The sequence below is a fragment of the Triturus cristatus genome, chromosome 8 (genome assembly GCF_964204655.1).
Source record: "Triturus cristatus chromosome 8, aTriCri1.1, whole genome shotgun sequence".
Classification (NCBI taxonomy): Eukaryota; Metazoa; Chordata; class Amphibia; order Caudata; family Salamandridae; genus Triturus; species Triturus cristatus.
Genome location: NC_140591.1, coordinates 1381994212 through 1382009170, shown reverse-complemented (window position 1 = coordinate 1382009170; position 14959 = coordinate 1381994212).

Genomic DNA, 14959 nt, shown 5'->3' with positions numbered 1-14959 from the left:
TATCATCTAATATCAATACTTATTTCTTTAAAATACCGTCTGATATTTTTGTTTCAGAAGTATAATCACAAAAATATATCTCAAATAACTCCACAATACATCTGGTTCCATTTCCTTTAGGCCAAATAGTAATTTTAAAATTCTTTTTTGATTAAATTTCCAATGGTAATCCAATAAAAATCTAAAGTTTAAATTGTACAGATCTCACCGATTCTCTGTAACATTTTGGTTTCCGAAAGATTTATTAATAATTAAATAAGTCCACAATAGAATTGTTTACCTTTCCGCATGGCCAAATAGTAATTTTAAAAATCTTTTTTGAATAAATTTCCAATGGCAATCCAATAACATTCCAAAATTTAAATTGTGCAGATGTTACCGATTTTTTCTAAATTTTTGGTTTTCCAAAGTTTCATTAAAAATTGAAAAAGTCCACATTACAATTGGTTACCTTTCCATTAGGCCAAATGGTAATTTGTAAAATCATTTTTTTTGAAAATTCCAATGGTAATCCAATAAAATGGTAAAATTGTTTTGTCCAGATGTTGCCAAATCTCTCTAAAATTTAGGTTTCAGGAAGATTAGATAGGAATTTGCTAAATCAAAAGGCAAACGTTGCTTAAAAATCAATTGGGAATCATTACACAGTGTCCAGCCTTTTTCACATTTAAGATAAACTGTGTAATGACCAGAAGTTACAGTAGGTCCATCATGGAAAATTATTGCAACTGTTACAAAAGTTTTCCTGAAATTGATAATTGCTGTCCTGTAAACTTCTTTATTAAAGTAAAATTATCAGCTTTACAGCGTTGCATCATTAAAATTACATACTGTCCGTATTCCTTTAAAATTAACGTTGAAAACATGTCAGATTGACACTCACTGCATTCCATGCTATGATTAGCATCTTTAACTAATTTAGCAAAAGTGACTGATTTACTTTCTGGCAATGTTAAATAAATAAACCTTTCAGAATCAATATTAGAGCCACATATATTATAACAGTTTTCACAACTATTTTCCCATTTATAAGAGAGACCAAATACATTTTCAATGGGAACCCCTTCTTCTTCCAGTACCTGAAGAAAAAACATCAAGAATTCCTGTGCGTCTTGCTGTACATTTTGAGAAAACTGTGTTCGTCCTGAACATACATCTAAAAGTTTTCTAATTTCAGTAGCACTTTCTATTTGAGTTTTATCATTACTCAGCTTTTGAAAAAGGAGACTCAACTCAGAACAGAATCTTTTTCCCTGATTTACTATTATCTGCTCTTGCACACTTTCCAGATAAAATGCAACATTCAGCACTACGTTAGCGTAGCAGTTGACACCAGAGCTATTTTCAAAATGACATCCTACAACCTGTTCTTCATTTTCCTTTTTCTTTTTGCTTGCAATTACATCACTCCTCTTTTTTTTCCTCCTCTCTACATCTTCATTACAGATATTCTCATTTCTCCTTTTACGAGAAACTACACGTTTCTCCAACACAGGATACTGACCTAAATGAGGAGCATAGCTTCTTCTTAATCTATTATACTCACATCAGATTGGTCGCACACTGCTACACCTACCAGTCGTGTTCCCCCAATGAAAATGGTCCCTGAAGGTCAGCGTCGGCGGATACACCTATGCTCAAGAGTGCGTGCAAGTATGCGTGGCGTGTGCCATCCCTGGACACGTGTTTCGAGGTAGTTGCCTCTCGTCAGCAGGGAGTAGGAAAATGAGAGTGGGGTTGCTGTGTAAGCTGCTAAAAACATAATCAGGTCTAGTACCTCTCTTAGCGCGCAGGTGCGTAACCATGAGTCCGTCGACTCCACCGGCTCAAGGGAGCCTGAATATAAAGTTACATCAGATTGGTCGCACACTGCTACACCTACCAGTCGTGTTCCCCCAATGAAAATGGTCCCTGAAGGTCAGCGTCGGCGGATACACCTATGCTCAAGAGTGCGTGCAAGTATGCGTGGCGTGTGCCATCCCTGGACACGTGTTTCGAGGTAGTTGCCTCTCGTCAGCAGGGAGTAGGAAAATGAGAGTGGGGTTGCTGTGTAAGCTGCTAAAAACATAATCAGGTCTAGTACCTCTCTTAGCGCGCAGGTGCGTAACCATGAGTCCGTCGACTCCACCGGCTCAAGGGAGCCTGAATATAAAGTTACATCAGATTGGTCGCACACTGCTACACCTACCAGTCGTGTTCCCCCAATGAAAATGGTCCCTGAAGGTCAGCGTCGGCGGATACACCTATGCTCAAGAGTGCGTGCAAGTATGCGTGGCGTGTGCCATCCCTGGACACGTGTTTCGAGGTAGTTGCCTCTCGTCAGCAGGGAGTAGGAAAATGAGAGTGGGGTTGCTGTGTAAGCTGCTAAAAACATAATCAGGTCTAGTACCTCTCTTAGCGCGCAGGTGCGTAACCATGAGTCCGTCGACTCCACCGGCTCAAGGGAGCCTGAATATAAAGTTACATCAGATTGGTCGCACACTGCTACACCTACCAGTCGTGTTCCCCCAATGAAAATGGTCCCTGAAGGTCAGCGTCGGCGGATACACCTATGCTCAAGAGTGCGTGCAAGTATGCGTGGCGTGTGCCATCCCTGGACACGTGTTTCGAGGTAGTTGCCTCTCGTCAGCAGGGAGTAGGAAAATGAGAGTGGGGTTGCTGTGTAAGCTGCTAAAAACATAATCAGGTCTAGTACCTCTCTTAGCGCGCAGGTGCGTAACCATGAGTCCGTCGACTCCACCGGCTCAAGGGAGCCTGAATATAAAGTTACATCAGATTGGTCGCACACTGCTACACCTACCAGTCGTGTTCCCCCAATGAAAATGGTCCCTGAAGGTCAGCGTCGGCGGATACACCTTTGCTCAAGAGTGCGTGCAAGTATGCGTGGCGTGTGCCATCCCTGGACACGTGTTTCGAGGTAGTTGCCTCTCGTCAGCAGGGAGTAGGAAAATGAGAGTGGGGTTGCTGTGTAAGCTGCTAAAAACATAATCAGGTCTAGTACCTCTCTTAGCGCGCAGGTGCGTAACCATGAGTCCGTCGACTCCACCGGCTCAAGGGAGCCTGAATATAAAGTTACATCAGATTGGTCGCACACTGCTACACCTACCAGTCGTGTTCCCCCAATGAAAATGGTCCCTGAAGGTCAGCGTCGGCGGATACACCTATGCTCAAGAGTGCGTGCAAGTATGCGTGGCGTGTGCCATCCCTGGACACGTGTTTCGAGGTAGTTGCCTCTCGTCAGCAGGGAGTAGGAAAATGAGAGTGGGGTTGCTGTGTAAGCTGCTAAAAACATAATCAGGTCTAGTACCTCTCTTAGCGCGCAGGTGCGTAACCATGAGTCCGTCGACTCCACCGGCTCAAGGGAGCCTGAATATAAAGTTACATCAGATTGGTCGCACACTGCTACACCTACCAGTCGTGTTCCCCCAATGAAAATGGTCCCTGAAGGTCAGCGTCGGCGGATACACCTATGCTCAAGAGTGCGTGCAAGTATGCGTGGCGTGTGCCATCCCTGGACACGTGTTTCGAGGTAGTTGCCTCTCGTCAGCAGGGAGTAGGAAAATGAGAGTGGGGTTGCTGTGTAAGCTGCTAAAAACATAATCAGGTCTAGTACCTCTCTTAGCGCGCAGGTGCGTAACCATGAGTCCGTCGACTCCACCGGCTCAAGGGAGCCTGAATATAAAGTTACATCAGATTGGTCGCACACTGCTACACCTACCAGTCGTGTTCCCCCAATGAAAATGGTCCCTGAAGGTCAGCGTCGGCGGATACACCTATGCTCAAGAGTGCGTGCAAGTATGCGTGGCGTGTGCCATCCCTGGACACGTGTTTCGAGGTAGTTGCCTCTCGTCAGCAGGGAGTAGGAAAATGAGAGTGGGGTTGCTGTGTAAGCTGCTAAAAACATAATCAGGTCTAGTACCTCTCTTAGCGCGCAGGTGCGTAACCATGAGTCCGTCGACTCCACCAGCTCAAGGGAGCCTGAATATAAAGTTACATCAGATTGGTCGCACACTGCTACACCTACCAGTCGTGTTCCCCCAATGAAAATGGTCCCTGAAGGTCAGCGTCGGCGGATACACCTATGCTCAAGAGTGCGTGCAAGTATGCGTGGCGTGTGCCATCCCTGGACACGTGTTTCGAGGTAGTTGCCTCTCGTCAGCAGGGAGTAGGAAAATGAGAGTGGGGTTGCTGTGTAAGCTGCTAAAAACATAATCAGGTCTAGTACCTCTCTTAGCGCGCAGGTGCGTAACCATGAGTCCGTCGACTCCACCGGCTCAAGGGAGCCTGAATATAAAGTTACATCAGATTGGTCGCACACTGCTACACCTACCAGTCGTGTTCCCCCAATGAAAATGGTCCCTGAAGGTCAGCGTCGGCGGATACACCTATGCTCAAGAGTGCGTGCAAGTATGCGTGGCGTGTGCCATCCCTGGACACGTGTTTCGAGGTAGTTGCCTCTCGTCAGCAGGGAGTAGGAAAATGAGAGTGGGGTTGCTGTGTAAGCTGCAATTACATCACTCCTCTTTTTTTTCCTCCTCTCTACATCTTCATTACAGATATTCTCATTTCTCCTTTTACGAGAAACTACACGTTTCTCCAACACAGGATACTGACCTAAATGAGGAGCATAGCTTCTTCTTAATCTATTATACTCCTTTACACAATTTGCATCAGCACTAACTTTTGAGTCATCAAAGTCTATCATGAATAAACCTGATAATGTTTTCACTCGTGACAAAGCAACATATGCCATACCTTCTTTGAACACAGTTGAACCAATGTTCACAAATGCACAATCTACAGTCAATCCTTGAGACTTGTGAATAGTTACAGCATATGCTAGAGAAAACGGAAACTGCTTCCTACGTACATATAAGTCTTTCACAAGCATGAAACGAACTGAACAACGACAAATGTCTTTAACTTCTTCTATCTGATCAAATTTTATTTTTAAACATTCAATTCCATCTTTTTTCTGATAATTAATAAAACCCACAACTCTTCCCATAGCTCCATTAACTAAACCTTTTTCAACATCCAAATTTCTCCTTAAAAATACTCTACAGTTCATGCAAACATATAGATTTTTTTCTAATCCAGCTGTTTTGGAAATGTTCTTCTCTAGTGAATCCAATTTATTTTTCAGTGTGCCTGTTAATGTGACAGTAATTCTTCCATCCTCAATTTTGTCCACTGCTTCCAATTTCCTGATATCTTCCTTTTCCAATTTCAAAAGCTCCTCATTGAATATTGAGCATACACGTAGAGTTGGCATTAAGCAGATGACACTTTTCTTTTCTGCAATGTTCTTGTATATGTTCTCTGCAACTATTTCTTCCTTTGGAAATAAATTATGTAGCAGCCGACTCTGTAATGCTTTCGTGCCAGCTTCAGTGAGTAGTCCAATTCTGATATCTTTCAGAATACTTCCATATTCTTCATCGTTTGCTTGCCTCATATTAGTAGTAAGTTCCTTGTACTCAAAGAAGGACCAAATATTTGCATTACCGATGCTTCCCAATGACTTCTTCGTGTCTTCATGTGTCACAGTATTAAACACTGGTTGTCCTTTAACTGGAGTAAGTTGCAAAAGATCTCCAAAAACTATGACGTGTTTTCCTCCAAATAACACGTCATAGTCTGTCTTCAGAATTTGCTGCATTCTTAAATGCACAAAGGCAAGCATTAAGTTTGATACCATGCTCACCTCATCAATAATGAGAACTTGCATCTTCTTCAATACTCTTGAAACTTCCAAGCATGCTTCTCCAGTTAGCTTGTTGTATTGTATTTTGTTCTCATGCTCCACTGGTAACATTAGCAAACGATGTAAAGTGATTCCTTTTATGTTATATGCTGCTAACCCAGTTGGAGCAGTAACCACACAAGACAAAGTTGAATCCGTTTTTTGCTGTAGGTAGCTTCTGATGACTTTTATAAGGAAACTTTTTCCAGTTCCAGCTTGTCCGCTTACATACATCCTGATTGGATGAAATGATGTGCATGAGCACTCTTTTTTTTCATGTAGAAATCCGTGATCAATTTTGTTTCTGATCTCTTCATAAATTTGTTGCTGCTCTTCGTTCAGTTGTCTTTCCAAATTTTGTAAGTCTATAAATTCTTCTTGAGCTTGATTCATAGCCGTTTCCACTTCATTCATGGCTATTGATGCTTCATTTTCAACGATTGGTTGTCCTAGGGGATCTTGACTGAGTGTTCCTGAACTTTGGCTGTCCTGAGAACTGTCTCTAGCTATTTCTGCTGCAATTGTAGTTTCCTGTTCAATTTCTTCATTTAACATTTGCAGATAAGTTGAGAATGTACTGCATTGTATGCTGTCTTTGCAAGCATTAAAAGAATCTTCATAGCTTTGAAATTCTCCCAGTAGTTCATCCTCTGTACGCCATGGTTTAAACAGCTGTAAAAGAGCCAAGTAGTAAAATTCCTTTTTGTCAGTAGTGTTGCAACTCAGCTTCCTGTGATTTATCAAACTTCCTTTTGTTTGCTTCACCAAACATCCTTCCTCACCAATGACTTTATATTTTCCATTGTTGATGTCTTCTGTGGCTTTCCGTGAATAAATGTAGTTCTGCAGCACTTCATAGAGACACATGTTCTCCAGATGATGACTTCTCTTGGGATAATATGTGTCCAACATGTTTGATTTCAAAATATCTGTACTTTCTGGGTCATTCTCGGCCAAATATTCAATTTCTCCAACAGATTTCAGTACCCGATTTCTCATTGCTGCAAGGCCTAAACTTGCCCAAATTATTCTTCTTGATTTCGAGTAGAGACTTGCAGAAGATAACCTATCTGAACATTCGTAGGATCCAATTTCTCGATGCGATAACATCTTCAAACTGAAACTGTACAGCTTCTTACTGACAGTTTTCTCGTGAGAAATCTCTTCCCACATTTCCTTCAATTCTGTTTTTTCTGATTTCGTAATGTAAGACGTTACATATCGAGCAACAGCAATGGAATTGTCAGCTACATACTGTATATCCATGTTAGCATTCCACATGGATAAAATGACTGGGTTGTAGTCATTTATATTTTTTGATTCTTCTTTTCTTTTAAGGTTGTAGGTATTCTTAGGTGATTTTCTTGTGATAGTATGTCTCACAGATGACATAAAACTGTTTACTCTTCCATTTGAAAGAACAGGTCTAGGAAATCCAAATCGACATTTAGTGTAGTATTTATCTTTGCTCTTGTATTTCCGTCGACAGTATTTTCCACACCGATGACTTTGGAAACGTAAAACTTGCTCCTTTAACTTTTTCTCTTCTGTGTTTTTTGGTATAGCACATGTTGCATATTCTTCAATGTAAGATAACACTGCTTCATCAGCATCTGTTCCAAACTTTGGGGCATCCTTGATCCACAACAGCATATGAATATGAGGAGCACCTCTTGCCTGGTACTCTTTTCTCCAAAAGAAATCCACTACTTCTCCTAGAGGTGGATTTTTTTTATTGCAGATGAACGACATCATAGCCTCAAATCTATGATTGAAATATCTGCAAACATTAACCGGATCCAATGAGCACAGTTCTCCTGCTGTCTTGTATTCGATGTTTTTAATGTTTGAATTTGCCTCTCGTAGAAAATCCAGTAAATCATCCCAAGCGTACTCAGCACAGCTTAGGGTAACGAACCATGTTGGTGTTCCTAAATTCCGTAACATGCATTTTAATTCACCATGGCGTCTGTACCAATATTCATTTGTCCCACGCTGACAAGCCATCAGATTGATCAGTTGTGTTTCCAAATGATCATCTCGGTGCTGCACTTTCTCCATAAAATCCTTAGCAGACACATTTTGTAAATGTACTCCACTTTTTAAAATGTGATTTACTGCATAAGACAGTGCAGACAAGTCGCTTTCAAATAAAAGATGGAACAAATAAGGAATACTTTGTCGAAATCTGGGATCTTCAGCATATAGTCTTGTAGTCCGATACTCAGAAGCTGGAATCTGTTCCGGACGTTCATCGTATCGTCCTCCTTTTCCTTTAGGAAACAGCTGGGGAAAACATCGAGCTTCCAAGCTCTCCTCCCATACACTCACGGGAGTTCCTTTTGCTTTCTTCATCTGAAACAGATCAATATTGTCTCCCATAACTTCTTTTGAATGAAGAGGATGTATGCTAAAATGTTCATAAATTTCTTCTTCCTTTGACTTGTCCACTTTTTCAATTTGTCCAGTTGGTGTTTCTGTGTCTTCTTGTAAATCTTCTTCTTCTTCTTCTTCTATATAAATTGATTCATACCATTTGTTATTCCTTTTCAAATACAAATTTGCTCTTTGTACTTTCCGTACATCTACCAGCTCCTGCCAAATCTTCTTATTCTTTGTAGGTACACCATTAACCAGAATAATTAATGGTTCAGTTTCCAAAGTATCCGCATCAATAGTTTCCATATTTTTTTTCAAATCCAAGGGCAAATACACCACTCTACCTTTTAAACCTCTCAGTAAATCTGAAGGAGGTAATTTACCAGTTTTGGGCTCCATACGTACTATGGTCTGGAACGGATGAACACATTGAATGAGTATAGACTCATATGTATTTAATTCAGAAAGTTCAGCAGGAATAGCATCCAATTCTAAATTATTATGTACAGCTCTGGTCGGCATTCTATTTTCCTCTAACTTGTTGTAACAGTATTTACAAATACGCTGATCTTCACCCAATTCAAAACAATTTTCAAGAAATATATATGTGGCAAAATCCTTCCACTTATAATTATCTTCATTTTCACTCTTTCTGTAGAGATCAACATTCCTAGTTTGTTTTCTATAATGAGTTCTGCGGCAACAAATACAAGTAATATTTGGTCTTTCATTAGAGATTATTGCAAATTTTGTTATGTGATCATTAAATGTCTTACTTACAGAGGGTTCTACATTCTCTTCCACTTCTTCCTCATTTACTGTGTCCTTTTCTGCACTGTTTTGTTCAGGACCAAAGTAACAAAACTGAATTTCATCAACAACCTTCTCTACATCTGATACCGATCCACGGAACAGAGCCCTATTCAATTCATCTAACTTTATTGCTGGACTTTTAGCAAAATACAACCGTCTCACAAACTTTCTCATTTCAGTATGATGAACAGCCAGCATCCTAAAATGATGGAAAACACTATTACACACTTTTCTAGATAGACAAGCCAGAGAATGACCCTGCAAACCAGTATTCTCTCTCACTCTGCATGGATCTAGACTTTGAAGCACCTTAATCTTCTGTTTTACACTTTTTTTACTATATTCTCTTAGAAACTCACGAAATTTATCAATAGATTCCTGACGCACAGTGCAAATACTACTACAATTCCAAGTGTACACTGGGGCTTTAGGACGTCTCCCCATAGCCTCATCCGCCATCACTTGTACCTCATCTCTTGGAACCATTATCTCCTTCTCCATTATGCAACCATTTTTCACTTCGTAAGCACGACCTCTGGTGTCAACTGCATGCAGCACACTATTACTTTGAAAATAGCTCTCTTCATTAAAAAAAGGTTCACTACTTGAACTATGCATCCATTTTCCTAAAAACACTTTACAAAAGTTTGTTCTGTTCACTACTCTTTTCCTTTTGCTTTGTGATTTCAGTACATTGACCATTTTATCTAATGTACGCATCCTATTCAAAATTAAAATGAATAATTTCCTTTTTAATTCTAATGCCTTTGCTGCAATGGCTTCAATTTCTTTTTTTCTCTTATAAAACTTAGCCTTTTGCTTATATTTCTTCACATCCTTTATCAAATTGGACATAACTCTTCTCTGAAACATTTTTCTACGTATCTCTTTAAACGCTGTTTTTCTGTTTAAGTTAATCTTTTTAGTTGCAGAAGGTATATTTGCATTAACTAAATTCTCAATTTTTTCCTGTCCTTTTCTATTGAAAACATTCTTTCCAGTACAGATATTTTGTACATTTTTCCTTTTTTTGAATATGTTCTTTAAAAAAATTTTTGTCTGCTTACCAGAAGATTTTTTCTTTTTACCAACATGAGCATCTCCAACTAACTTAGGTCCTCCAGTTGTCTTCAAATATAGGTTTTTTTTGTGGTCTTTCTTTACTCTGGATTTTGTAGGCATCTTAAATTTTGTTCACTGCTCTTCAGCAATACCTGAAAAAAACTAAAAAAAAATTCCTTTATTTTATTTAAATATATTACTACATTTTTATGTTCTTTAGAAATCTTAAAATACTATAAACCCCTTTCCTATAAATGAAAATCACAATAACACCTTCACCAATTAAATATCTAAAAACAATTCCTGTGTGCACACAGAGTCATGCTTTGAAATTAGGCAGAAAACGAAATTTCTTTGCCAATTGCAAAGCATACTTTCTACTACTTTTTAGGCAAGTGAAAAGTACTTTTACAGACTGACACATTATGAATCCACTTTTCAGATTCTGATAAAAGCACATGTCCAAACAGCTTTTCCAGACCAGCACCATGTGTAACCTGGGTGACTGACTATACTCCAGCAAGGGCAACCAGCCTTAGTGATGCTGAATGTATTTGCATTACTGACTGAAACCTCAAACCCCACTCGCTTGTGAATACTGTGCATGATTCCACAGGGTAAGCAGCTGGGTGTGTGCTAAGAGTCTGCTTCTGCACAAAAAAATGGCTCCCCCTTTCCATCTAATGCAACTGTGAAATCACCAGAGCAATACGCAATAAATCTCTGCCTGTAATTCCTCTTTGCACACAGAGTCATGTTTTCATATTAGTCACAAAACGAAATTTCTTTGCCAATTTGAATGCACACTTACTACTCTTTTTTTTGGCAAGTGATAAACACTTTTACAGACTGACACATTATGAATCCACTTTTTAGATTCTTAAAAAAGCACATGTCCAAACTGCTTTTTCAGACCAGCACCATGTGTAACCTGGGTAACTGACTACACTCCAGCAAGGGCAACCAGCCTTAGTGATGCTGAATGTATTTGCATTACTGACTGAAACCTCAAACCCCACTTGCTTGTGAATACTGTGCATGATTCCACAGGGTAAGCAGCTGGGTGTGTGCTAAGAGTCTGCTTCTGCACCAAAAAATGCCTCCCCCTTTCCATCTAATGCAACTGTGAAATCACCAGAGCAATACGCAATAAATCTCTGCCTGTAATTCCTATTTGCACACAGAGTCATGTTTTCACATTAGTCACAAAACGAAATTTCTTTGCCAATTTGAAAGCACACTTACTACTCTTTTTTTGGGCAAGTGATAAACACTTTTACAGACTGACACATTATGAATCCACTTTTCAGATTCTTAAAAAAGCACATGTCCAAACTGCTTTTTCAGACCAGCACCATGTGTAACCTGGGTGACTGCCTACACTCCAGCAAGGGCAACCAGCCTTACTGATGCTGTATGTATTTGCATTACTGAGTCCAACCTCAAACCCTTAAAGTATTCTTTATTTTTACCAGTACACCTTAATTTATCGTGAAAACATAGTCCATATTATTTTACATGTTCCTCACATTTAAATTTCTCCCAAAACAGAAAATAATAAACACAACTTCAACAAAAGGAATTCCATTTCTATTATTCATTTCTTAATTTACCATATACATCCCCTCTCAAACTCTAAACTCACCTTTAAAATTAGTTAGCTGTGAAAGAAATGTGGCACTCAAACAGCAGATTATCAGAGCCAGGATCTCTGTTCTTTACACCTCTCTCCTCTCAGCAGAACCAGATAATGGCAAACTTTCCCTCTCTTTTTCCACACATATACATGTTAATTTCAAATCTCAGTGCTTCCCCCTTTTTTTCAAATGTAATCACACATTTCTATTGGTTGAAAACCAACCCTTTTCCAAAAGTACCCTTCCCCCAACTTGACTTCTGCCTAGTACCCTTCCCCCAACTTGACTTCTGCCTGCTACCATAGCAACAGCTCATGGAACACTGCTGTGTGGAGTTAGGTCAGAAGTTCACCAAACAATGTTTCATTTCACAGAGCAAGAGTGCTTGACTTTTCAAACCTAACAGCAAATCCATAGTACTGTTCTTTGGTAACACATTTTTCTGTACCAATACAAAACATGCTTCTATTAATTTACACATACAGCCTAGTTTTTATTCTAGAATGGTATGAAACAGCCAATCAGTTCTTTTTTTTATGAAAAAAATATGTATGCCTCCATTTCCAAACTGTCTTTCATTTCTTTTTACCATTATACTGAATTACACCTCCTGAGTGCATCCAGTTCTCCTTTGAAGATGTTCACAGTGTGGATTGTAGGGCACAGCTATGTCTTCTGGAGTGAAAAGTATGCAGAGAAAACAGATATGGTGAGAGACCTTGCTTTGCCAAATGTAGACATTAAATGGATTGGTCAGAGAGGGTTAAAGTGGCACCAATTGATGCCATTGGTGAAATCCTTCATGCAAATCCAACACCCTGACCTCATAATAGTGCACTGTGGTGGCAATGACCTAGGCACTTTGACTGGGGTAGGTCTGGAAATGCTTATGAAGGACACCTTTGCACAACTGTTTTCACTTTTCCCTAAAACTGCCTTTGTGTTTTCTAACATATGCCAAAGGCAAAAATGGAACTGGTCCAATCATTTCTGTCCGCAGATTGACAAAGCAAGAAAGCACGTCAACAAATCTGTTTCTGCTTTCCTCCGTGACTATGGTATGGGTTCCATTTACCACAACAACTTGCGTTACGACATGCAAGACATTTATAGAGGAGATGGTGTGCACTTCAATGATGAAGGGAACAGAGTCTTCCTCTTGAACCTTAGACTCTGCATCGGTACTTACTTGTAGGTACCACTAAAAAATCACTTCATAAACACAACGGCTCTTTTTAGAGCCCCCTAATATCTAAACTCTTAAATCTGCATTTCATTTCTTTTATTTTATTTTTTTTCTACCGTACGGGTACGTTGAGCTTACCGTACGCGTACCCCGCGATTTTTTTTTAAAATCAATAAATGTTTTCTTTGTACTTTTCTGTCCTTCTTTGACCCCCTTACAAATGTTAGGGGGTCTGTAACTCTCCTCCTTGCCCCCTTTTCAAGATATCACTCTTTTTTTTCTGAGTGAAACACACGAAATGGCGGCCGCCGCTTCCTGGTTTCGACCGATTCGAATGTTTACTAAGATCTAAGAGCCAATCAGAATCGCCTCGCGCACGCCACCGTACGCGTACGGTAAGCGCACCGTAAGCGCACCGTAAGCTGGCTCAGATATATATATTGATTTAAAGGCTATTTTCTCAGAATCTACTGAACAGATTTACACCAAACCTACAAAAGGCACTTCCTTGACCTGAGGACTACCTCTCTGCCAAATTTCTAGTAATTCTGTTCAGCCGTTCGGGCTGTAGCTGTGTCTAAAGGTCCTATGGAAAAATGCATGGGAAAAACGCGTTTTGGGACCCCCCTTTTATCTCAGCCCCCGCTTGACGAATCCCCCCGAGACTTTCAGGGTAGGAGCGTAGCGTAGCGCCCCACCTATTTTGAAATATTCGCGAGGATTCGTCGACCGGCGCCAAAGTTATTCAAAATAGAATGTTGCGGATTTCCTATGGAAACAGGGTCCTAACTATAACTACCTACTGGCGACCGCCAGTAGGTAATATATATATATATATTCACTGAAAAAACCATGGGTTTCACACACGTTATAGTTAGGAATTAGCATTTAAAAAACCTTAGAAATTCAGTGAAAAAACCATAGGTTTCACACACGTTATAGTTAGGAATTAGCATTTAAAAAACCTTAGAAATTCAGTGAAAAAACCATAGGTTTCACACATGTTATAGTTAGCTGGACATTTTACTCGTAAAAAACCAATGAAATTGCCCCGTTATAGTTAGTTCAGCTAACTATAACTCGCGCGCCCGCAATGCACTGCTGATGACGTCACATATTACATCACTCATGACATGGTCAGTGACATCACTCATGACATCACTGATGACATCTCAAATGACATCACTGATGACATCACTGATGACATCATCCTTGTGATAGAGTGGCAGACCTCCTCTCACCCTAATATAACCTTTGACACACACATTCAAAAATAGAGACTAAAATTTTCAAAACAATGGACATACCAATACCAGTTACAACAACCTCTTCAGTAATTCTAAGATCCACATACACATCCACTCATTCACCAACAGTCCAATACAGTCACTCATACATGTACTCACTCATCATATGTACTCATACACCTATACATCCTGTTACACAATGCCACTCATCCATAGAGTTACTCACACACATAGTCACTCGTACTAATAAAGAATCAAACATACATTTACTTGCATATACAGTTATACACACACCACCATACTTACTTCTACGGAAACTTACACATACTTAGTCTTTTAAACAATCACTTATAGAAACACATACTTATTCATACAGGAACTCTTCCAATCTCTCACCCTTGCATATACTCACATATATACACCAATAGTCACATATACTAGTTTTAAACATATGTAGTTACTCATAAAGACACTATTGAGACAGTCATTCACTCACTAACACACCCATACACACACTCATCCACCCATGCAGTCCTGCACACATGGTCTGTTCAACACATACAAACAGTGAGTCACTCATTCATGCACCTATGCACTACGTAATACCCCCCACCGAACCATGCAGACACTCAGACTGATACACAAAAAACCAACTAATAACCTATATAGACACCCATGTAGCTACTCACCAACCCATGCAGCCACTTATACACAAAGTGAGAGACTGATACAGATATATACATATTTAAACATTACTCACTAAAACATGTATTCACTATGATACACTTAATCAGTCAGTTAAACAATCAATTTTTCAAAAACAAATCATCCATTTAGACACTTATATACCCATTTATTCTTCCATCGACCTTGAGATATACATATATAA